Raw genomic sequence first — 12,003 nt, forward strand, 5'->3', positions numbered from 1 at the left:
AATCAGTAATCAGTAGGAAATCTGGAGCTAATAAGTTTACAGTAGCATTTAAGAAAGAAGCATGAGTTTAAAATGATCAAATGATTGCAACCTGAAATTAATATTTAGTGCATTTGGAGAATGTGAAGTTTAGGCAAAACTGAGAGTGAAAGCAATAACTGGAACAATGGTAGCCTCTGTGTGGCAGAGTAGATAGGTAATCACTTACATGGGCATTTGAAAGCCAAAAAAAGGTGCTACATTCTCAAAGCTGTTCTTCCACAAAACAGACCTAGTCCTTTAGACCATGGAGAGTTTCCTGGAGCACAGTTTGGAGGCATACCTAATTATAAAGAAGGAAGAGATGAAGGAAGCAATGGAAGGAGGATCAGAAGGATTGAGTGAGGGGAGGCGGAAGAAAAGAGGAAAAAGAAAAAGCAAACATGTAGACTCTGAGTCAAATCCAACATGGGCAAGTAAAATCTGTATAACAACAACAAAAAGATTTTCAAGTTTCTAGATATGAAATCTCATGAAATGTAGGCATTAAAAATACAAACACAAAAGAATATTAGGTAATATATTCGAATTCTTGGTATTAGAATTCGACCTGTTGTTCAGGAGATAATAATAGCAATGTTGAAGGCACAGGAAGAAGTGGAAGAGCATGGTAACAGAGAATATTATTTTGGATACTTGTGCTATATAGGTAAATAGTAGTTTTCCAATGATCAGTTTTCATAATAATTGTTTTTATTAAGGGCTTTGTATACTCATTTCTGCACTACCACTATTTGTAATACTCTAATCTCTCTGGAAGTCTATCAAATAACTGTAATTATTTGCATTTGTACACAAGAAAACTGAAGATGAGCGAGGGTAAGTTGCTCAAAGACACACAGATAGAGGCAAAGCTGCTCACCAGTGACAGTTCTGGGACCACCCTCAAACCTGCTTAATCTCGAACATCATTATCATCACTAACAACAGCCACAACAATGTTAATTGAGCAGTTTACATACAGTAACACTTGTAATCCCCATCATAACCTCTTGAGGTAGTTATTATTGTTATTCCAGTTTTACATAAGAGAAAACTGAGGCTCAAACAGGTTAAATCATGGGCAAGGTCATCTAGCTATTAAGGTGATGGACTTGGGACATGAACTCAGGCAAGTTGAGTCTATGCATTTAACCACTGCATGCTTCAATATTTTGTAAATTTTAGAAATATGACTAATACTTTAAAACACGCCTGTGTGAATATCATAGAACTAGCATTTCAATAAATGTTAATAAGTGGCTTGCCCTATTGCATTCTTAATATGAGAATTAGCATCAGAATCAGGTCAAATTCAGTTACAGGTAATGTAATGCACAGACATTGGTTTTGTTTTATTTTCATTCTCTCATTTTGATGGAAACATGCTGTAATGAGTGAATTGTGATAAGCACAATGATAGTTTATTGAAGAGATTAAAAAAAGAGCTGATGCTTCATCTTACCATCTTTCTAAAGCGACAGTGAATTAACAAATTAAGAAAAATGTTTTAAACAGAAAACCATACCGGAGGTAGCCGGAAACTCTTTTTTTCCTACAGACTTGGAGGTATATATGTATTTGTGGATGCGCATAATGCGGCCTATTACGTCTTTGTAACTGATTGGGACTTCAGTATGTTTGTCTGTCAACAAACAGAAAAAATAATGAACTTGGAAGAGCTCAGCTTATCTTTCCTTTTCTACTCTCTTCCTACACTTTAACTTTAAAATTAAATTGGTAAGTTACAGGTATTTATCTAATAACTGAGAGGTACTCTCAAAGAATACATTTTACAAAACATGAATTAATCAGGATAAGAGAGGCTATGCTACATTGAAACGTTAGCCAATGAGGGCCAGCGGGGTGTCTCACGCCTATAATCTCAGCACTTTGGGAGGCTGAGGCGTCCCAAAGTGGATCACTTGAGGCCAGGAGTTTGAGACCAGCCTGGCAACATGGTGAAACCCCGACTCTACTAAAAATACAAAAATTAGCCGGACATGGTGGCACATGCCTGTAGTCCCAGCTCCTCAGGAGGCTGAGGCAGGAGAATCGCTTAAACCTGTGAGGCGGAGTTTGCAGTAAGCCGAGATCATGCCACTGCACTCCAGCCTGGGCGACAAAGCAAGACTGCATCTCACAAAAAAATTAAAAAAAAAAAAAAAAAAGCCAGAGACTTACCAAAGTTCAATTTCTTGCTCACACGAGTGCTATGGCAATTGGGCAACTCCCTAGCATCTGTCCTCTCTTTGGGAACTCAGTAAACCAGGAGGCATCCATCCAATGGCTTCACTGTCTCAGCACATGGCTTTCCAGATCACAGCTGCAGAGAAAGACAGGAGCTGAAGGATTGCATACAGACTTGTAAATGGTTTGGTTCAGATATGGCACATGTCACTCCTCTTGTAGCTCAATCACCAGCATCAAACTCAACCAAGAGTGCCTGGAAAGGTATGGATGCACACATACCTCTGGTGGGTAAAGAATGTCTCTGCCATAGAGCATTATATACATGCTTCCTTACTACTACTACTACTACCACTACTACTACTACTAATGCTAATACTATATGTTTATCACAACCAAAGTTTGTTTGCTTTTTTCATCTTTTTCAAGAAACAAACTTTTGGTTTTATTAACCAGTTCTATGAAGGTTGTTTTGCTTCATTAATTTTGCTTTTATCTTTAATCTGCTGTAAATTCATTTACTCTTTGGGATTTATTTTTGTTCCTTTTCTATCTTGAGTTGAGTACTTTATTTTGAATCTTTCTCATTTTCTAATAAAAGATCAAGCCTATAAATGTCCTTCTGAATACCTCTTTGGCTGCTTTCCACAGTTTTGATATATACTACTTTCATTGTGGTTTCATTCTGAACATTTCACAATTTTATTTTGACTATCTCTTTATCCAGAGAATTATATATAGATGTGCTTTGTTGGTTTCCAAATGTATAGATATGGAGCCACTCTCTTTTGTTGTTAATTTACTATTGTATTACATCATAATCACACAACATATCACCTATATGAAATCAAACATTTTTTAACTTGTTGAGATTTTATTTCTGGCAGACTACTGCTATAGATCTTTTTGTAAAAGCCCCTTAGGTAATTCTTTACCTTGCTTTAGAGAGTAAGAAAAATTTAGGAAAAAAAACAAGCCACAAAAGAAATCTCAACAAGTTAAAAAATGTTTGATTTCATATGGGTGATATCACGTTGTTTGATTATGGTATGATACAATAATAAATTAACAACAAAAGAGAGTGGCTCCATATTTATGTAGATACCACTTTGGTTGCTTTCCACAGTTTTAATATATACTACTTTCACTGTGATTTCATTCTGAACCTTTCACAATTTTACTTTGACAGATCCAGGTATTGTATTTTTATCTGCCACATAATGCCCACCACAGCAATGACACTCACATACACCACTAGTTGAAAACCTCAGCTCTATTTTGTAGATTTGGAGTTTAAGGACTTGGGTGATTGGGAACAGACTGCAGGAAAAGCTGACTGGGTGGTAGTGGATATGAATAATTTTCTTGGTTTATATTAAGTAGCTATATCTTGTTCATCATTATATCTTCTTTATCTTTGTATGCACAATGCCCGGCACAGAAAAAACAGTCAATAAATGTAGATGACTAGATGAATTAGTAATTACCTAGGCAACTATGAGCATCACATGATAGCTAATGGGATAAGAAATAAAATGCTATTTCATCTTCTGAAATATCAACGGCTTGTGAGAAAGTGTCACAACATTTACTTTACTTTTGTATTTTCCCCCATGTACAATGTTAAGCACAAAGTAAATGCTTTTTTCTTTTTTCTTTCTTTCTTTTTTTTTTTTTTTTTTTTTTGAGATAGAGACTCACTCTGTCGACCAGCCTGGAGTGCGGTGGCACAATCCCAGCTCACTGCAACCCTCACCTCATGGTTTCAAACAGATTCTCGTGTCTCAGCCTCCCGAGTAGCTGGGAGTACAGGCATGTGTCACGACGCCCAGCTAATTATTGTGTAATTTTTAGTAGAGACGGGGGTTTCACCATGTTGACCAGGCTGGTCTCGAACTCTTGACCTTAAGTGATCCACCAGCCTCAGCCTCCCAAAGGGCTGTGATTACAGACATCAGCCACTGCATCCAGTGGCAAATAACGTCTTTTTTTTCTTTTTTTTGTCCTCTGAGACGTAGCCTCACTCTGTCGCCCAGGCTGGAGTGCAGTGGTGTGATCTCAGCTCACTGCAACCTCCGCCTCCCAGGTTCAAGCAATTCTCCTGCTTCAGCCTCCCAGGTAGCTGGGATTACAGGCACCCACCACCACACCCAGCTAATTTTTGTATTTTTAGTAGAGATGGGGTTTCACCATGTTGGCCAGGCTGGTCTCAAACTCCTGACCTCAGGCGATCCACCCGCCTTAACCTCCCAAAGTACTGGAATTACAGGCATGAACCACCGCAACCGGTCAGCAAATACTTCCTAAATGCAATTTATGAGCATGTGTATTAGTTTCCTATTGCCGGCATAACCAATTACCACAAACTCAGTGGCTTAAAACAATATAAATATGTTGTCTTACAGTTCTAGAGGTTAGTTCTAAATAGGTCTCACTGAGCTAAACCCATGGTGTCAGCAGAGCTGCATTCTTTCCTAGAGCTTCTAGAGGAGATCTGTTTTCCTGCCTTTTCCAGCATCTAGCAGCTGCCACATTCCTTGGCTTGGGACCTTGTTCCATCTTCAAAATTATCGGTAGCAGCTTTTTCTCAAAACGCTATTTCTCTGTTTCTAACTCTTTTGCCTCTACCTTATCCACTTAAGGACTTGGGATAATCTTCTTATTTTAAAGCCAGCTATAAACAATTTTAATTCTATCTGCAACCTTAATTCTCCTTGCTGTGTAACATAACATTTACAGGTTCTGGTTGTGAGGACATGGACACCTTTTGGGGGGTCATTATTGTATCTATCACAGCATGTAAGACAAAGAAAAAGGACAAATAGAAGAAAAGACAGTGAATGGACAGACACAATGGAGTGATAGAGTTAATAACAGTAATAACACTAGAGATAGCAGGATTGGCGCATGGACTACAAGATTCCAGAACAAGGCCTAAAAAAGGATCTATCCCACACTATTAGCTAAATTCAAGCACTTGCACACACGTGAGTGCACACACACATACACACACAAATATTCTGGTTAGCTGATGTCACTGCTGGGATATTACTGTTTACTAATAATAAAACAAACTAAACAAGGCATGAATGGCACGTGTGTTATTTATAGTTTTTGTAGAAAAAGTTCCCAAATTCCTTTCTTCCTGACAAAGGATAATTTTCTTACCCTTTGCATTCTAGCTCACTTCTAACATGTCCAAACATTTCCAGGAAGGCAGATGAAAGACTCCACATTTGCCTCCCCAATTGAAGCCATCACCATGCAAGGACTGAAGGTGACTGTCAAAGTACACTCCCAAGACGGCACCACTGGCCTAAATTAGAGAAAGAGGCTGGTAGACATCGCCCCCTTGTGCAGAGGGGCAGAGAAGCCATTCCCCTTCTGTCTTGCTAGAGGAAATTTCTTGGCTAAAACTCCATGGAAAATGGTTGTTTGGAAAGTGAAGTTCCCCAGAGCTTTCAGAATCAACTTTTTTTTTTTTTTTTTTTTTTTTTTGAGACAGAGTTTCACTCTTGTTGCCCAGGCTGGAGTGCAATGGAGCAATCTCAGCTCAGTGCAACCTCCGCCTTCTGGGTTCAAGCAAGAATCAACTTTTTCAGGCCGGGCGCGGTGGCTCAAGCCTGTAATCCCAGCACTTTGGGAGGCCGAGACGGGCGGATCACGAGGTCAGGAGATCGAAACCATCCTGGCTAACACGGTGAAACCCCGTCTCTACTAAAAATACAAAAAACTAGCCGGGCGAGGTGGCGGCGCCTGTAGTCCTAGCTACTCGGGAGGCTGAGGCAGGAGAATGGCGTGAACCCGGGAGGCGGAGCTTGCAGTGAGCTGAGATCTGGCCACTGCGCTCCAGTCTGGGTGACAGAGCGAGACTCCGTCTCAAAAAAAAAAAAAAAAAAAAAAAAAAGAATCAACTTTTTCATCATTTTAAATCTACTTATTAGGAAATCCCTCTAAAACATATTACAGAAAAAGAATAATCATACTGAGTCAATACTGCATGCAAAGATACAATAGCATGGAATAAATTATTCATTTCCTTGCCTCCTGAAGAGTACTCTGAGTGTAATCTTAACCATTCTTTCTGGCTGTGAACCTCAGAGTTTTTTACGGTTCTGTAGAGTAGATAGAATGCCAATCTTCTTGGCATATTTATGTCATTTTTAAAAGGTTTTTGTTGTTGTTTTATTTTGTTTTGTTTTTGCCTCCTCTGGGACTGTCAGTGGTCACTTAGTGTGACTTCCTTTAACAGCTTCCTTCCTCTTCTCCTTTGCTGTGGAAATAGTAACTGGGATACCAATCTAGTTAAACTTGTAAGTAAAATGAGGTTAAGTGAGATCCTAATAAAGATACAAGATACTTACAAGTTAAGTGTATGAGATTTAAGACAAAACCAGAGTGACACTGCATGCAGGACTGCCCATTCCATCTGGAATGCATGACCGTCTGTCATCTATTTGGCTACTTAGAAGCTATTTTTACCTCTTCTCTATTTTTGTTCTGAATAGGTTAGTGTGAGAGAATTGTTTTAGCAAAATGAAATATTTTTTTAATGTGCCAAAGTCTTTTTTTTTTTTTTCTTTGAGATGGTGGTCTCACTCTGTTGCCTAGGCTGGAGTCCGGCAGGACAATTTCAGCTCACTGCAGCCTCGATTTCTCAGGCTCAAGCAACCTCCCAGTTCAGCATCCCAAGTAGCTGAGACCACAGGTGCATACCACCATGCCCAGCTAAGTTTTAAATAATTTCTAGAGACAAGATCTTGCTATGTTGCCTAGGCTGGTCTTGAACTCCTGGACTCAAGTGATCCTTCCACCTTGGCCTCCCAAAACGCTGGGATTATAGGAATTAGCCACCTTGCCCAGCCAAAGTCTTGAAATGGGATAAAATAGGAGTCCTCAGCCCTGATATTGATCCCTTCACCAAAGTCATGCCCCTTTTGATGTTTATAGCATCTTGATAAAAACCAGGGCTGTGAATTAAATGTCCATTAAGAAAAGAACAGGCTCCCTTGTATAACAAAATACTATGCAGCTAGGAACTATGTATACTACTTATTTATAAGCACTAAGTGGAAACTATGTTCTTTCTTATGTTGTTTAGTTAGAGGAGTGGGTAGCGACAGAAAAATGCTTCCTTCTTTGATCCCCTAGGTTGACAGTTCTGAGATGCATTGCACAAGGCCCCCCAGGAGGTCCCAGCAAAATCTAGCACCAGTTACTCATGGCACTGTCCAGTTCAATAATGAACCTTGCTATTAACCACCCCTCTTTCCCTGTTTTCCCCACTCCCCGCCCTGATCCCTGCTCCTGCACCCTGCAGTCACCTCCCCAAGTCAGTGCATACAAGCTTTTGTCTCAGAATTTGCTTTTGAGAGAAGCCACATTAAGAAAGACATCAGTGAAACCCCGTCTCTACTAAAAAACACACACAAAAAAAAACTAGCCGGGCGAGGTGGCGGGCACCTGTAGTCCCAGCTACTCGGAGGCTGAGGCAGGAGAATGGCATAAACCCAGGAGGCGGAGCTTGCAGTGAGCTGAGAACCGGCCACTGCACTCCAGCCCGGGCAACAGAGCGAGACTCCGTCTCAAAAAAAAAAAAAAAAAAAAAAAAAAAAAAGAAAGACATTACTGGCCAGGCTTGGTGGCTCACGCCTGTAATCCCAGCACTTTGGGAGGATCACTTGAACCCAGGAGTTCAAGACCAGCCTGGGTAACATAGCAAGACCTTGTCTCTACTAAAAAAATTTTAAATTACCTGGGCTTGGTGGTGTGCACTTGTAGTCCCAGCAACTAGGGAGGCCAAGACAGGAAGATCACTTGATCCAGGAAGTTGAGGCTGTAATGAGCTGTAATTGTATCACCGCACCCCAGCCTGAACAACAGAGCGAGACCCTGTCTTAGAAAACAAAAGAAATAAAGAAAGATATTGTCGGCCGGGCGCAGTGGCTCAAGCCTGTAATCCCAGCACTTTGGGAGGCCGAGACGGGCGGACCACGAGGTCAGGAGATCGAGACCATCCTGGCTAACACGGTGAAACCCCGTTTCTACTAAAAAATACAAAAAACTAGCCGGGCGTGGTGGCGGGCGTCTGTAGTCCCAGCTACTGGGGAGGCTGAGGCAGGAGAATGGCATGAACCTGGGAGGCGGAGCTTGCAGTGAGCCGAGATCGCACCACTGCACTCCAGCCTGGGCGATAGAGCGAGACTCCGTCTCAAAAAAAAAAAAAAAAAGAAAAAGAAAGACATTGTCAAGTGAGGACATGGTGTTTAGAGTTGCCTTATCCATGTGGCAACGAGGGGAAAAGACCTAGAGAGCTTCAGAGAAGCTGGCCCAGAATGCAGGCACAACTGAGCCACATAAGAACCACCCACCTCTAGATATCTTGTTCTGTGAAAAGAATAAGCCCCTATTGTTTAAGTCACTCTTAATTGGGTTTTCTGTTACTTGCAGCAAAGGTACTTTTTTTTTTTTCCGAGATGTTGTTTCACTCTTGTTGCCCAAGCTGGACTGCAATGGAGCGATCTCAGCTCACCACAACCTCCGCACCCTGGATTCAAGTGATTCTCCTGCCTCAGCCTCCTGAGTAGCTGGGATTACAGGCATGTGCCACCACGCCCGCCTAATTTTTTGTATTTTTAGTAGAGATGGGGTTTCACCGTATTAGCCAGCATGGTCTTGATCTTCCAATCTCAAGTGATCTGCCTGCCTCGGCCTACCAAAGTGCTGGGATTACAGGCATGAGCCACTGCGCCCAGCCCATGATACGAGGCCAATTGAAGACCCCCTTGGGAATATTTTACGTAGAAAAGAAGGCAGAGGAACAAGCTCTCTGTATGGGGAAGCCTGAGGGTGTGAGCCAGGCAGGTCCTGGTGACCACAGGTCTAGCTTGTGGACAATGCGGATCTGACAGAAGCAGTGAAAAAAAGAGAGAGTCCTGTGATTTAAATTCTTCTGGCAGTGAATTCCTCTTTTTGCCTAAGATATTTCACACAGCATTTCTATCACTTGCAAACAAGAGTCCTGCCTAATTTAAGTATGAGCCATTCTTGTTTTGTTGTTTTCTTTCTTTTTTTTTTTAAAGTGGGGGAAAAAGTGGGTGCATGAGTGTGAATGTGTCCTCATCTAAGCATAGAAAAAAATCGGAATGGATACACTTAACAGTCGACAGTAGTTATTTCTGGGGAGAGTCAGAATGGAGGGAAGTAAGGAGGACATATGTATCATTTGTACTTTGTAAACTTCTCAATGTTTCAACTTGTTATAATGAGTTTGTATCATTTTGCAATTTTAAAAGTCTAAAAACTACAGAAACTCTGAGATAATAAATGTGTGTTATTTGATGCTGTTAAGTTTGAGGTACACGGCAACGGAAAATACACACGGAATCACTGCAAACTTGACAACCACTGCTTGAAAACCACCCAACAAACCTCAGATAGACAGCTACAGATCCCAATGCCCACATAAAACCAGCAACAATTTATTGAGTGAAGGACTGATGCTGGGAAGTTGTATCCAATTGGCCTGTGACCATGGCCCCACATGCATAGATAATTTCCCCTAAAATCCAACCCAAGTAAGCCTATGACCTAATTTTAAAAACAAAACCTAAAACAATCTTGCTCTGCAACTGCAGCTTCAAAACAAGCTTATCTACTCGCCCCTTTCCAGCCCAGTACATTTCTAGAGAGAAAAATCTAGAGTCGTCACAGGTCAATGAGTCTATATAAAAAGCCTAAATGCTAAAGGAGGCAGGAAGTATGGGGGACCATTCCACGCACACAAGCTGATGGGATGGAACCAGGACCAGAGAGGATGGGGTTATGGGAAATGGATACAGAGGCTGGCTCAGCCATGAGCCACTTGGTAGACAGGTCAAAATATGTAAACATAAGGACATGACAATCTCAGGGTGGAGATGACATTGGCAAGTGGAGTGCAAACAGCTAAAAGGAAAGCAGGTGACAGTTCTGAGTGGTGCTAGTAGAACCCGAAATGATAAATGGAGTGTGCCAGGAACAGCAAGAGAGGGGACTGGCAAAATCCTGTGTGGGGCTAGAGAATTGGGAGGCAGCATCCACTTACAGGGAAGACCCAGATTCTGGGCAGGGATACTGAGGCAAAAATTCAGCCTTATGAATAGTAAAAGCTACATGGCATACTTACTACCTGTCTACAGGCCAAGTGCTTTAAACTATATTTCACTGAATTCTGCCAAAAACCCCATGAGGAAGGAACTTTTATCATCTCCATTTTTCAGGTGAAGAAACTAAGGTAGACAAAATATATGTGTTTTGCTCAAAGTCACATAGCTCGTATATCAGTCAGCTCCAGATGCCATAACAGAATACACAGACCGGGTGGCTTAAACAACAGAAATAGATTTTCTTGACATTCTGGAGGTTCGAAATCTAAGATCGAGGTGCTGGCAGGGTTAGTTCCTGGCAAGGCCTCTATTCTCAGCTTGCAGATGGCCACCTTCTTCTGTGTCCTCACATGGCCTCTTCTCTGTGCACTCATGGAAAGAGATCACTGGTTTCTCTTCCTCTTCTTACAAAAACACCAGCCCTGTCAGATTAGGGTCCCACCCTTAGAAACCCCATTTAACTGTAATTACCTCCTTAAAGGCACTGTCTTTAAATATAGTCATATAGTGGGCTGGGGCTTCAACAACATAGGAATTTGAAGAAGACACAATCCAGTCCACAATAGCTCATAAGGAGCAAACACAGAGAGTGTGATTCCAGAGCCTGATGCTTTTTGTTTAATACATATTTTATTAAGGTATAATTTAAATATTATAGCTAATTTAGTTTTGAATAAATGCTTATGTCCACGGGACCCACATGTCTATCAAGAATGATACAGTTCTCTTAACCACCACACCCTACCAGATCTCGTGATGACAGAAGGTGCTGCCACTGGTAGATTTCACAGCAGGCAGTGGTCATCCCTAGAACTATGGACACAAGGTCCACCTCCAGCAAGACTCGATTCTGAGCTCCCTCCCTCCCATGCACACACTGCATGGGGCTTCCTGCCTGGGCCAGTCCTCACGCTCTGCTGCTGTTCTCTAGGTCCCAGGAGTCTGACCATTGCAAGCTGTATTTCCCAGGATATTTTTCCTCCTCCCTCTCTGCCTTGGGCAGTATCTCAGCATCTCTTCTCTGGCTCCAGCTCCCAAGAGATGACCCTAGTGCCTCCTCTTTGGTTTTTTGTTTTTTGTTTAAAAAAAAGAAAGAAAAAAAAACATACTACCTCCTCCCTGTTGACCTCCAGTTTAGAAGTGGTATGGGCTTTCTGCTATCGCAATTCTTTGGATTATCTCGCCTTCCATTGTTTGGCTTCTCAGCTCTTCTGTCTCCTGTATAACCACTTCCCTGCATATTCCCTCTGTTTCAAACACTCAGCAGGGTTTCTCTTTTCCTGATTATACTTTTCTGGTATATTGACATATTCCCTATTTGTCGTAACTGGCTCGGTAACTGGGATGAGTCTAGACATATAGATGGAGCCCAGGCACAGAGGCCTCATAAGCAGAGGTTTCTCCAAGAGAATACCAGGAATTGTATTACATTTGTTCTCCACTTGTTGACATCTTATTGGTCCATCTTGTTATCAAATTTGCACTTGTTTGATTTATTCACTGTCTATGGCTCACCTATTTTTCAGCTAGACCTCTGAATGACATCAAGACAAGAGATGTCTTTATCATCAGCTCCTTCAGCTGTTGTCATAACTGTAAGCTACTACTGGATTCCTCACACTGCAAATACCTCATGTTCTCACTTATA

At 41.5% G+C, this 12,003-nt stretch overlaps 1 long non-coding RNA gene across 1 annotated transcript in view; it reads right to left on the reverse strand.

The window, feature by feature from the left end:
* Nucleotides 1-1,472: 1,472 nt before the first annotated feature.
* Nucleotides 1,473-12,003, reverse strand: part of LOC115893177 — a 38,236-nt gene continuing 27,705 nt past the window's right edge. Inside the window, exons 4-5 of the long non-coding RNA XR_004053116.1 lie at nucleotides 2,203-2,344; nucleotides 1,473-1,663 (exon numbers count right to left, since the gene is read on the reverse strand). This is a non-coding gene — a long non-coding RNA (uncharacterized LOC115893177). The remainder of the gene's footprint in view (nucleotides 1,664-2,202; nucleotides 2,345-12,003) is intronic.

This window comes from Rhinopithecus roxellana, chromosome 14 (assembly GCF_007565055.1).
Source record: "Rhinopithecus roxellana isolate Shanxi Qingling chromosome 14, ASM756505v1, whole genome shotgun sequence".
NCBI classification, from domain to species: domain Eukaryota; kingdom Metazoa; phylum Chordata; class Mammalia; order Primates; family Cercopithecidae; genus Rhinopithecus; species Rhinopithecus roxellana.